The sequence below is a fragment of the Callithrix jacchus genome, chromosome 17 (genome assembly GCF_049354715.1).
Source record: "Callithrix jacchus isolate 240 chromosome 17, calJac240_pri, whole genome shotgun sequence".
NCBI lineage: Eukaryota > Metazoa > Chordata > Mammalia > Primates > Cebidae > Callithrix > Callithrix jacchus.
This window is the reverse complement of record NC_133518.1, coordinates 7930704-7944588: the sequence shown is the minus strand read 5'-3', so window position 1 is coordinate 7944588 and position 13885 is coordinate 7930704. Positions and strand designations below refer to the sequence as shown.

General features: G+C 41.2%; 1 pseudogene; it reads left to right on the top strand.

Annotated features, from left to right (window-relative positions):
• Positions 1-7363: 7363 nt before the first annotated feature.
• On the top strand, positions 7364-8291 carry LOC100392078 (protein CUSTOS pseudogene; annotated as a pseudogene).
• Positions 8292-13885: the final 5594 nt, after the last annotated feature.

Below are 13885 nucleotides of genomic sequence, written 5' to 3'. Positions count from 1 at the left end.
CTCCAGAAATCTACCTAGTTTGATTTCCCATGTCTTTCAGATATAAAATATCACCTCCTTAATGATGTGCCCCCCTCCCTATCCTCTACTTGATTTTTTATTTTAGCACTTAGAAAAGGTCAAGTGCAGCTTGGGTTATCACACATGCCAAATGTGAACCTACTCTTTTGTCAAGAGGCACAGGTCATCTCAACCCCAGCTCTCCTGTGATATAGGCAGTAACAAAAAATATCAGTGCATGTTTTTAAAAAGCATAATCATTTTTTGACACTCTGCTGGTTCACCCAACCTTTGTTCATGTGATGATTAAACACTCACTCAGTGGTGGAAAACAGAAGCATATGGAAAAAATAAAATTACAAGAAAGATGCCACTGAATTCTAGGTATATTTTGAAGGCATAGTTGACAAAGATGGCTTTCAGATTTTGGACTAAGCTGGTTGTGGTGGCTCATGCTTGTAATCCCAGCACTTTGGGAGTCTGGGGTGGCGCAGATCACAAGGTCAGGAGATCGAGACCATCCAGGCCAACATAGTGAAACTCCATCTCTAAAATAAGTAAATAAATAGATTTTGGATTAAGCAACTGGAAAGATGGATTTGTCATCCACTGAGATGAAGAAGATGGTATAAGGAGCTTATCTAAGGAAGAACTTTGGGAGTTTGGTTTTGGAATATTATTTTTTTTTCCTTTTTACAAGATGAGGTTTCACCATGATGGCCAGGCTGGTCTTAAACTACTGACCTCAAGTCATCCAACCACCTCAGCCTCCCAAAGTCCTAGGATTACAGGTGTGAGCCACAGTGCCCAGACAATTTTTTTTTTTGGAGATGGAGCCTTGCCAGGCTGGAGCACAGTGTTGCAGTCTCTGCTAACTGCTATCTCCACCTCCCAGGTTCAAGTGATTCTTCTGCCTCAACCTCCCAAGTAGCTGGGACTACAAGTGCATGACAAACACGTAGCTAATTTTTGTATTTTTAGTAGAGATGGGGTTTCACCATATTGGCAATGATTGTCTCAATCTCTTCACCTTGTGATCCACCTACCTTGGCCTCCCAAAGTGCTGGGATTACAGGTATGAGCCACTGTGCCTGGCTTTTTTTTTGAGACAGAGTCTTGCTCTGCCATCCAGGCTGGAGTGCCGTGGCACGATCTCAAGTCACTGAAGCCTCTATCTCCTGAGTTTAAGTGATTCTCCTGCCTTAGCCTCCTGGGTTGATGGGGTTACAGGTGCATGTCAGCACGTGTGGCTAATTTTTATATTTTTAGTAGAGTTGGGGTTTCATGAGGTTGGCCAGGCTGGTCTCAAACTCCTGACCTCAGGTGATCCACCCATCCCAGCCTCCCAAAGTGCTGGGATTACAGGCATGAGCCACCTTGCCTGGCCTGGAATATTAATTTTGTGATGCCAAACAGAAATTCAAGGCTGGGCATGAACACTCTTATCTCATTCTGTGACTTATCTGTCTTAAAATAATAATAAGACAGATAAGTCTTATACTTATTCCCAGTCTTAACTGTCTTGGAATGCAGCCCAGTAGGTTTCAGCCTCATTTTACCCAGCTCCTATTTAAGATGGAATTGTTCTGTTCACATGCCTCTGATGGGAAGATCCTCACTGAGTGTTAGTTACTGTGTTCTCTCCCATAACTTTCTCCTGTTGCACCCATGCCTTTGAGTCCTGTTAAACAAGTATTGGAACCCATCATTTTCTCTCATGCCTTTACCCAAACGGTTAATTTTCTGGAATTCCCTTCCCTACACATTTTTCCTGGATGATCACTGAAGATCATCAAGTCCTCCGTGCCCATCCCTCCTCAACCCCAACCTCTATTATTTCTACTCCCTTAGCATCCAGTACATTTTTTCTTTTGGTACTTATCACACAACACTAAAATTATCCTTTTGGTCTATTTTAGTCTACTCTACTAAATTGTTAGCTCATTTTAACACATCCTTATGCCAGCCTGTTACAGCAAATCCAAAGTTTTTACTCGTGGCAGAAGGCAAAACAGGAGTGACACATCACATGATGACAGGAGGTGACAGAGAGAGAGGGGTGGGGGAGGTGCTACACACTTTAAAACAACCAGATCTCATGGGAAATCACTATCACTGGGACAGCACCAAGCCCTATGAGAAATCCACCCCCCCCAAGCTCGAACACCTCCCACCAGGACCGACCTCCAAACTAAAGTTACATTACAACATGAGATTTGGGCGGGATAAATATCCAAACTCTGCCACTCTCCTATTACTTCTGGGAAGGCAAATGAAAAGTTTACTGTGGCTGAAAGATGTATTTTTATCCTTCTGCATAACTGAGGGAGATTTAAAGCCTCCTAAGTGAATTTTGACTAATACGAACATTTCTACATCCTCCAATAAAAGTTCTGAACTGGCCCAAAGCATTCATACACATAAACTAAAAGTAGCTCCTGAAAATTCCATGAGATGTAAAGAATATGAGGAAATTACCCCCATCTTCCTGGCTCACATGATTTCATATTCCAGCTATTAGTTGGGAAACCAGAAAAAGCAATTCACAGCTGTTTGAATTATCTTTTTCTAATCCTCAGTAGACTGTGAACTATTCAGTTTGACTAAACTATGTCTTTGGTTGCTACATTTGTCATTCCCAAAATTATAACATCTCTCTCTCTCACACACACACACACACACACACACACACACACACAAAAATTTTCACACATAGGGGCTTTTTATAACTTACTGTTGGAAAGCAAGTTCATGAAAAAGATAATTCACTTTTTCTACTCTCTGAATATTACCTAATGGGAGTTATCATTCCAGATGACAACTGGAATCAGCTTACTTTTTGTTTTGTGTTGTATATTCTTCTTTCAATGGGTAAAACCAAGAACTTAGAATTGCCTAAAAATTTTAAATACCCCCTTTTAAATCGATGAAGATTACCTGACTAATGTACCTTTCAAACAGGGTCTATTGTTCTAGATCCATTTACTATTGTTTTATGTCTCCTGGGTTACTGAGATCCTGATAGCATGTATCCTAAACCACGATTTCTCAAGGCTTAGTGTGCATTCGAGTCACGTAGAGGGAAGCTGGGCCCACCCCACTGAATCTCCATTTGTAAAAAGATTGCGGGTGATGCTGATGCTGCTGGTTCGAGAACAAGCCTGGGAGAACCACTGTTTTAAATCAACCTGAATAAGCAAGAGCACTGGACTAAGAGTCAGAAAATCTAGACTCTGATCCTAGATCTGTCACTATCTGGCTGTGTGGCCTCAGGCAAGCCAGTCAGTCTCTCTGAGACTCTATTCCCTCATTAAGTGACATTTTAAAACTAAGTAACTAATAAAAATTACATATCATTTCATAATTTTATAACTCAGGCAAGATGCAGTATACCCTACCATGCCCACAGAACAATTTGCGGGGTCCATGCTTCACAGTTAACGTAGTCAATGTGTTTGAAGATTTCCCTCCATACTGTCAAGCTCTGCTGTTATACACTGTACATATGTTTCTATGCAAAATTGTGCAACAAAAATGGAGTTGCAGAACAACACTCAAAAACTTCATCAGTGTCTTACAGGAAAAAAATAAATTAGAAAACTAATAGAAAAAATATCACACTTTCATACCCATTAAATGATTAAGAAATGCATAAAGAGGCCAGGCACAGTGGTTCATACTTATAATCCGAGCACTTTGGGAAGCTGAGAAATCACGGGGTCAGGAGTTCAAGACCAGCCTGGCCAAAATAGTAAAACCCCATCTCTACTAAAAATACAATAAATTAGCCAGGCATGACAGCAGGCACCTGTAATTCCAGCTACTTGGGGGAATCTGAGGCAAGAAGAATCTCTTGAAACTGGGAGGTGGAGGTTGCAGTGAGCCAAGATCACACCACTGCACTCTAACCCAACTGACAGTATGAGACTCCATCTCAAAAAGAAAAGAAATGAATAAAGACTGTAATCCACGTAGAATTTTACCTTGAAAAAGACTGAAGGTTTGCCATGGAAGTGGGCTGGGAAGGCTGACAACTGGTGAGTTTTTGTGAATTTGTGCAAGGAAGGTAATCTGAAATCAGACAGAAAGCCATCACAGCAGATGTGAATAGATGTGGATTATTGTTTTTGCTTCCAGCATTAGTATAGACACCACAGTTAAGTCATCTCTAGCAGACTTTAATCCTGAAGGATATTTCCCTGTCTTTGCCAGGCAGCTCCTTCAAGGCATGTATGTATAATATAATAGATGCTGTATCATTAAAATTGAAATTCTGATCCAATGTGCAGCCTTCCTTTTCCTTTCCTTCTCTGTCATTCCTGGAAATTCTTTGATGGCTTTCTTAACAGCACTGATAACTTTTCCCAACAGCAGAAGGCTTTGGGAATTGTAGTGATGTTGAACACTGCTACACCAACCACTGCTGGAACATAAAGGAGCTTTAATAAGTCTTTTGCAGGATTTGGTAATTTTCATTTAAGCTCTGAATGTAGATTGTGTTTCCCTTTTGCTGGAACTCCTTGGCAATTTGAACCAAAACACTTTTATTTGTCTGGAATATTGAATGAGTTTTTTCCTTTTAGAATAGAGAAGGTCACAAATGTGAAAGAGTAGAAAAAGATAACATTTTGGATAAAGCTCTCTGGCAGATGTTTGAAATACGTGTATGTGTTTGGCGATTTGTGTATTTCTACATGGTTTGGTTTGCAGAAGAAATGTAGATAAGCAAATTCAAAATTCATGTTTGACTCAAATGATTTTCTAATTTGTCATGCACATTGAAACAAATTCATGTTTTCAAAAGAAGTGTCATAGTAAACTGACTGTACTTTTGATGACAAATATTAAAACTTAGAATCATTATATGTCATGGGTAGAAAATTGGAAATCTACCATCATCTCTCATATGTGAGACTGAACATATTTGGGAAATGACTTCTATGAGATATTGCATTATAATTTTAATATAACTAGTCACACCTTAGACACAAATGAAAGACCTGTCACCTGGAGGTAGGGATGAAGAACAATGTCAAATGGGAACTGAACCCTGAAATTGTTGCCCGCCACTTCTTCAAGAATCTGGGTGTTGTGGTCGCCCCACATACATTAAAGTTACCAGAAGAGCCTATCACACGGTGGGGCGAGTACTGGTGTGAGGTGACGGTAAATGGGCTTGATACTGTGAGAGTGCCTATGTCTGTGGTGGACTTTGAGAGGCCCAAGACCAAAAGATACAAGTACTGGTTAGCCCAGCAAGCTGCCAAGGGCATGACACCCACCGGCCCCCAGAAGATCTAAACCTACTTTTCCTCCAAGGTGGCAAAGCAGAATCAGGAGCGGTGGCACAGAAATGGGCAAGCACCCTGATCTCACTCCAGCTCTGACCAAATACAGAATTTTAGAGAACACCTGAAGACAGCAGACCACACTGCGTACATATGTTGAATTCTTCATTTTGCCATCTCTAACTGTCATCACTGGGGCAGTCTGGTTCCAGAAGTCCCAGGCTGTAGATTGGAGAAGCTGCGTACAATAGACCAAAACCGTCCAGATCCCGTTTAGCTTCTTCCTCCAGTGGAGTTTATTGGGACAAACAGAAGAGCCAGCCATTGTCTCCAGTACTTGCCTCATTCTCACTGAGGAAGGCCCTAACTCAGATATCCACCATGTCTATTAAAATGCTACCTGAGATAGTTTCTAAGGATACTCAACGACACAGAGACATTTCTACAAAAAAACGGAAGTTTTCAACAAAATCTGTCCCTTTTCTTCTCTTCAGTTACCTGTCAGAGAACATGGTGTTTATCTTTTTCCAAAATTTCATAAATTGAAACAAGTTTCCCTTTGATTACCCTTGTGTAAGACCTTTATAAAAATTAATTTCCCATACTTATGATGAACATTTTAATAGAATTTGAAAACATAGAAGATTTTTTAGAAAACAGCCATAAGAAGTATTAAAGATGTGGAAATACTTCCAAAAAGCATAGGAAGCATCTGTAGGGTTGACTCAGGCTCTCAGCAGAAAAGACAAAGGAACATTTTAATAAGCCTGGGATTTTTCCAAACTCTTCTCTTGATCTTACACCCCACATTCTGTACATCAAGAAATCCTATTGGTTCTATCTTCAAAATCCATCTACAATCTCATAACCTCTTACCACCCCTGTGGTTAAGTATCCTGGTCCAACCCACTACAATCATCTCCCTGGAATAAGAAACTCCTAACTAATCTTATTGCTTCTCTTTTGACCCCTTGCCCAGGCTGGTCTCAAACTATAGTCTCACTTGTCTTTAAAGTTGTGCCATTGTTCCACATTTTGTCCAGGATAAGACAACTCATCTCCTATGACCCTGTCTATCTCATTACACTCCAGTCACACTGGCCTCACTGATGTTCCTGGAACATGCCAGGCATGATCCACCTCGTACCTTGAAGATTTTGCTCAAATGTCACTACCTCAAGGAAACCTACCCTGACCAGTATTTTTAAGAATGGAAAGGACTCTTAAACGCACACACACACACACACACACACACACACACCCTATTAATTCTCTTTATATTGCTCTTCCCCCAACTCCCCACAATATTTATCTCTTTTCACCAGGCCAGATAATTTACTTTTTTTTTTACCATGATCATTGCATTTTCATCTCTTTTGTCCTCTAATTAGTGTGAGTGCCCTTGAAGACTGGAGTTTTTGCCATCTCACTGATATATTAAGTATTAAGTATGTTAGGTATTAAAAACAGTACCTGGGTTATAAGATGTGCTTCCTAAATACTGAATGAATAAATCACTTTCAAGTTCATGAAAGTTAACATGAGAAAGAATTTGATCTCTTCCACTAGAGAACTTAACTTCTTTCACTGTTCTTCACTAGAGAGAAAACTGAGAGACAAAGAAAGAGAGAGAGAGAGAGAGAGAGAGAGAGAGAGAGAGAGAATGAATAAAAGGACAATAATTAAATAAGGAAAAGCTTTTATTGACAATAAGAGAAAGAAAAACTATTAAAATTCATTGTCAACAATCAAAATAAGCTACCTGAAGGAAATACCTTTTGATTATTCAGGTGTTTTTTGAGAGATAATATGGCTTCATTTGTTAAGTATCAGTTGAAACAAAAAACAGAAAATATGGGGTAAAATTCAGACCTCTAATACTCAATGAGTATTAGACATTGGCCACATGTCTACAGAGAGATCTCTGCTACTCACCTTCTCTTATCCTCTAAAATGATATCACTGACTCAATGTATTTGAAGAGTTTCAAACACAATTTATTTTCATTGATTCTGTCAGAGTGGGACTTAACAATCTGTATGGCATTGCGTTTTCAGCTATAGAATCCTTGATGAGGCGGTAGTTCAAGATGGCGGCGCCCAATGGCACTATGAGCGATTCGGAAAGCAGTAGCAGCAGCAGCGATGCGGAGGAGCTGGCGCGGTGCCGCGAGTCAGCAATGCAGGCCTGGGGCTTGGAGCAACGGCCGCACGGGGCAGTGAAGCCAGAAGCCGGTGCTGCAAATAACCAGTTGTCAACCTCCCAACCGAGCCTCAGGCCTAAGGTGGATGAGCATGAACAAGATGGCAACGAGCTTCAGACCACCCCCGAATTTCGAGCCTACGTAGCCAAGAAGCTGGGAGCCCTGCTGGACAGCTCCATTACCATCTCAGAAGTAGCAAAGGAGCCAACACAAGCTCAGGTACAGAAAGTCCTTCAGAGGATGATGGTTTCCGCCTTTTCTTCACGTCTGTCCCTGGAGGCCGTGAGAAGGAAGAGTCGCCCCAACCCCTCCGAAAGCGCCCGCCCTCCAGCTCCAGCAGTGAGGACAGCGATGAGCAGTGGCAGCGGTGCCGGGAGGCAGCTGTGTCGGCGTCGGACATCCTGCAGGAGTCAGCCATCCACGGCGCTGGCACAGTGGCGAAGGAGGCAAAGAAGAAAAGGAAGTTGAAAAAGAGAGCCAAGAAGGTGGCGATAGTCGCCACCCTTAGCAGGCCCACAGTCCAGAAGCAGAAGTCAGGTGAGCTCACTGGGGACCAGGTGTCGCTTGGAACCAAAAAGAAGAAAAGAAGAAAAAGGCAAAGAAGGCCAGTGAGGCCTCTCCACTCCCACCAGCAAAGAGTGCCACAGTGGTGCCTGCAAACTGAAGCCAGCTGTGGGCACCGGGCTCAGCTCCAGTGACAGGATGCCCCTGGGACAAGGCATTTCCAAGCCCCACCTCCCTCTCCAAGTTCAAAGACTGGGCTGGCAAGTCTACACTGCCCGTAAGACCCTGATGGTGATGAGAGCTTGCCCAAGAGTCTGGCCAAAAAAGTGGCTGTGGGTGAGAAGCCCAAGCACGGCCTGCTGTCTGTGCTCCCATGGGGGGCTGGGGGCCTGTGGTTCCAGAACATTGCACGGCCTCAGGAAAAGGAGCCTTCCGGTTATTTGAGACTAGTGGCCAAGTGGTGAAACCTCTATCTCCCTAGAACTGTCTGAGGTGGACAGGGGAAGGGAGACCTCCTCCCCCACCACCTCCTTAGCCTGGCTTGAGAAACCATTTTTAGAAAATGAGAGAAGGGATCCCAAGATGCTAAGGCCCAGAGAAACTTCTGTTCTTCTCTCCTTAGCCCACATAGACGTCACAGAAGTGTCTGAGAAAGGAGAGATTTTTTTCACCCCTGGCTTTCTAGAATTTCCTTTGTCTGCATTTGTGAATATACCACACATGATGGTGTCTCTGAGCCGACCAGATTACGGAAACTCAATTGTTAGGGGACCCAAACAAAACTGAGAGTGAGTTGGGATTGCCTCTGTCAGTGCTGAACCTTAAGACGCTTTGAATAAACATCCTCCTCCTCTGTCCCCCCCAACCAAGACTTCAGAAAGTGTCACAGCGCTCGTGGACTAGATTTCCTGTGACAGAGACATTCTGTAAGAGGTAGAAGCTCGCTGCCAAGCGCGGTGGTTCACGCCTGAATTCCCAGCACTTTGGGAGGCTAAGGAGGGTGGATCATTTGAGGCCAGGAGTTTGAGACCAGTCTGGCAAACATGGCGAGACCCCATCTCTACTAAAAATACAAAAATTAGTTCGAGACTAATTTTTAACATGGTGAAACCCTGTCTCTATTAAAAAAATACAAAAATTGATAAAAAAAGAATCCTTGATGATAGCCCATCTCAATAAATTAAATGGAGAGTTCAAGTGCATTGATTATTCATTGTTTGAGCCAGAGGGAGGTCACATTTCCTATCACACAGAAACAGAATAACTTCTATTACTGCTATATAGTTAGAAACGTTGGGGGTTTTGTTTGGCTGGGTTTTGGATTTTTGTTGTTTTGAGATGAAATCTCACTCTGTCACCCAGGCTGGAGTGCAGCAGTGCAATTATGGCTCACTACAGCCTCAACCTCCCCAGGTTCAGGTGATTATCCTACCAGAGCCTCCCGAGTAGCTGGGACTTACAGGACTGTGCCATCACATCTGGCTAATATTTTTGTAGAGACAGGGTTTCACCATGTTGCCCAATCTGGTCTCTAACTCTTGGGCTCAAGAGATCTACTCTCCTCGACCTCCCAAAGTGCTAGAATTATAGGTGTGAGCCACCATGCCAAGTCAGGAAAGTTCTTTAATTAAGATTTCAATGATAGATGCAAACATTTTACATGCAAGTATTTTTGCTAGTCACAAAGAACATGAACAAAAATACACTGGTTTTAGGATTTTGTAGGTGAAAAAGTAGAATTATGTATAAACTAGTATCAGCCTGGTGATGAATAGTCTTCATATGACAGAAAGATAAATTAATACCAAAAATTATAATCCAAATTGCCATTTTAGACCAAAGCATTACAAATAACCAGACAAAAATTTAAGAAAAACAAAATGAATTTTCAAAATTCTATAAAACATTTTTTTCAAGTGGGGTTAATGTGGAAATTCAGATTAAGATAAGTAAATACACTTAAACAGGCAATCTGAATAGTTCTACCGAACCAATAACACTCATAATAAAAGAGCTTTTCATCAGTATTACACACATGATTTCTTTGGCTTTCAGTCAGTCTTGGTTAACAGAAAAGTAACCCTAAGTCTCTTCATAAATGAAATACACCTAAGTGAGGAAAAGAAAATGTTGTGAAGCTTATAAGAAATAAAAATGTGTTTCACTCTTCTAACACTTATTTAAAGAAATGGCTCTTATTTTAGAAAATAATTAAAGAACTGTTTCAAACATATTTTTTCACAACTCTATTAAGAAAAATAATTTAGAGACTATTTCAAACATTTTCTCACAAACCTATTTAATCTACTTTTACACTGTTGGTGGGAGTGTAAATTAGTTCAACCATTATGGAAGACAATGTGGCGATTCCTCAAGGATCTAGAAATAGAAATGCCATTTGACCCAGCAATCCCATTACTGGGTGTATACCCAAAGGATTATAAAGCATTCTATTATAAAGACACATGCACATGTATGTTCATTGTGGCACTGTTTACAATTGCAAAGACCTGGAACCAATGCAAATGCTCATCAATGAGAGACTGGATAAAGAAAATGCAGCACATATACACCATGGAATACTATGCAGCCATAAAGAATAATGAGTTCATATTCTTCATAGGGACGTGGATGAATCTGGAAACCATCATTCTCAGCAAACTGACATAAGAACACAAAACCAAACACTGCATGTTCTCACTCATAGGCGGGTATTGAACAATGAGAACACAGGCCACAGGGAGGGGAACATCACACACTGGGGTCTGTGGTGGGTGGGGAGGTAGGGGAGGGACAGCAGGTGGTGGGGAGGTTGGGGAGGGATAACATTGGGAGAAATGCCTGATTTAAGTGATGGGAAGATGGAGGCAGCAAACCACCATGGCATGTGTGTACATTTGCAAAAATCTTGCAAGATCTGCACATGTACCCCAGAACTTAACGTACAATTTTTTTTTAAAATGCTAATACTAGGTTCTACTCCTGGAGATTCCAACTTCATTGGTGTGATGTGGGACTCTCCAACAAATTATAATATGAAGTCAAGGATAAGAACTACTGTTGTGACTCTCCAACTTTAGAATGCATGCAAATGATGTGCAGCTCCTGTTAAGATAAAAATCTTGGCTCTGGGGTGGGGCCTGAGATTCTGCATTTCTAGCACACATCTCCATGATGCCTGTGCTGCTAGTCTGGGGAACCTGGTTTAAGTAGCAAGGTTTTATATCATAAACTACTATTAGCAGCAAGATATTAGTCATAAAATCACAGCTGCTATTGCCCAAGTTGTGGCAATGCCAGTCAGGTCTAAGGACTCACTAGTAAGCCTACCTTGCCAATGTTACCCCAAGCTGCAAGTTGAAAGAGAAGTCACTTCTAACCCTTCTGATACCAAATGCATGGGTGGTTTTGGTTTTCACACCAAGCAATTCTCCAATTCTTTGTGGACACTCACCAGTGTTCTACAATTTAACTCAGTTTTCACACTAACCACTCAGAGGTAGTGTAGACTTCACAGGTTAAATGCTCAGCCCCACAAGACTGCCTTCTACTTCAGACACCAATTACAAGTAGTAGGTCCCCAGGTTACCTACAGCTCCAGTCCAACTTGGCTGCAAGTTGGAGCCTCTCACGCCCTCCTCCTCAATTGGAATCATTTGCTATAATGGTTCACATAACCTAGAAGGACACTTTGCTTGCTATTACTGGTTTGTGATAAAGTATATGAGTGAACAGCCAGTGAAGAGGTACACAAAGTGAGGTCCAAAAGAGTCCCAATCATAGAAACTTGTGTCTCGATGGAGTTGGGATGCACCACCATTCTGGTACACGGATGCATTCTCCAACCCAGAAACCCTCCAAACTTCATTGTTTAGGGGTTTTATAAAGGTTCCATTATGTGGATGTGATTCATTAAATCACTGGCTATTGGCAATCAGTTCAATCTCCAGCCTCTTCTCCTCCCTGGAGGGAAGGGATACTGAAAGTTCCAATCTTCTAATCATGTCTTGGTCTTTTTAGTGACCATCCTCCATCCTCAAGTTATCTAGAGACTCTCAGTCTCCAGTCTTCTTTTTAGCATAAACTCAGGTGTGTTTGAACAGACTTTATTGTGAATAACAAAACATGTTCCCCTCACCCCACCTTATTTGCTTAATCTAAGATTGGTATATCCTAGTAAGTAGAGTTTTTATATACAAATGTCTTGGCTGATTTCATGAAGGCCACATCCCATTAGATTTTACTTTTCATTCTCTATAAAGCCTCTTCTCTTCCCTCTTAATGCATACATCTTCCAAAAGTACCACTGGGTCATCTTACCATTTGCCATTACATTGCACAGTTTAATATTTTTTATTTATTTTAATGTTTGTCTTTCCTTTCTAGACTATAAGCCATTAGGGTAAATGTAGATATCTTTCCTAGATCCAAGTTTTCAGCTTATTTAGAAAATTGTGAATACTGTACCTTCCAAAGGTTTGTGGAATAGAAGATCAATATCCAGTGCTAACTATCCCCACAATTAGCATCAAATTGCTAGCCTTCAGACACAGTGCCTTAATTTCTGCACTGCTCTCCTTGAGTTGTCTTATCTAGTATGTTTCTCCAGCCTATCCCCTTGGTCCAGAGCATGAGCTTCAATTTTTGTCCTGTCTCCCTCTTCAAGAACTCTCAGCATCCTTAACACACCATGGCTGAGTTATAATGAGTACCCTTGAGAAGAGACTGATTCTGGAGGTACATTCAGCAGTTATACTCCTTTGTTAAACATTTGATGTGCACATACTCTTTTCAATCAACAAGCAGATGAGTCTTTAACTCTAGATTTAAAAAAAATCATAAAGTTACTGCATTTTCTCTTTCCTTCCCCCAAAGAGTTTATTGTGCATATTTCCACTACTATGATCTATACTCATCAATCAGATTGTTAGATCTGAGAACTTAGGATTAGCATTTCTGTTTATTTTGACATGTATAAATTCTGTTGAATCTGACCTGAAGAATTTCTCAAATATATTCCATTTTATTTAACTAATCAGCTGCTTCTCAAAATATTATTTCTTGCAATTATGCCATTGGTCAGAGAGAGGGCTATCTTTCTAGTTACCGGAATAAAACTAGAATCAGTTTTTGTTTTTTTTTTTTCTCTAAGTAATGTCGTTTTTGCACAGCCTAGTAGCCCATGGGTAAAACAGACGAGACTTAAGGTCACCACTGGCCAGGCCTCCCAGAGGTGCCTACAGGCTTCCAGTGAAATAGACTCTACCTTGAACAGCCAGGGGAAGCATTGATGGGTCTCAGCAAGTACAAAGGTGTCAGCACAAGCCTCTCTGAGACAGCTAGACTTGGTACCAAACCACAGTGAAGGTAGCCAGGTATTCAGAAACTGGACTGACCAGGCACAAAGAAAAAAACAAAAACACAGAGAAACAAACAAATGACTTTTCCAAATAAGCAGCCAAAAGTCAATCCCTTTATTTTATTTCAAGTATAGCTTGTCTAAACTCAAAGTGTTCTGCTAAATTGTGTCAACTAGCTTTCTAAGACCTTCAGGCTTTAATTACCTTAAGGAGAAAGTCTGGTGTCCAAAGAAAGTCTCATGACAAACTGGGTTTTGCTTTGGGGTGAAAGAAGGTCCAGGAATGAGGCCGTCTTAGGGATCCCCTGCCAAATCAAATATCTCTTCATTCTTCATGGTGATGAGACTGGTGATCCACATAATTAATATAAGCTCACACAGAAGTAAACATAAAATCATTAAACAGGAAGTCTTTAACCAGGCAGCAGGCAGTGGGGAGGTTGGGGGAGGGAATTAATGTCTTAGGAACAGAGGCAAGTAGCACATGGTATTTTTAAATGAACCTTTGTTCCTGGTCTAAAATCAAATAGA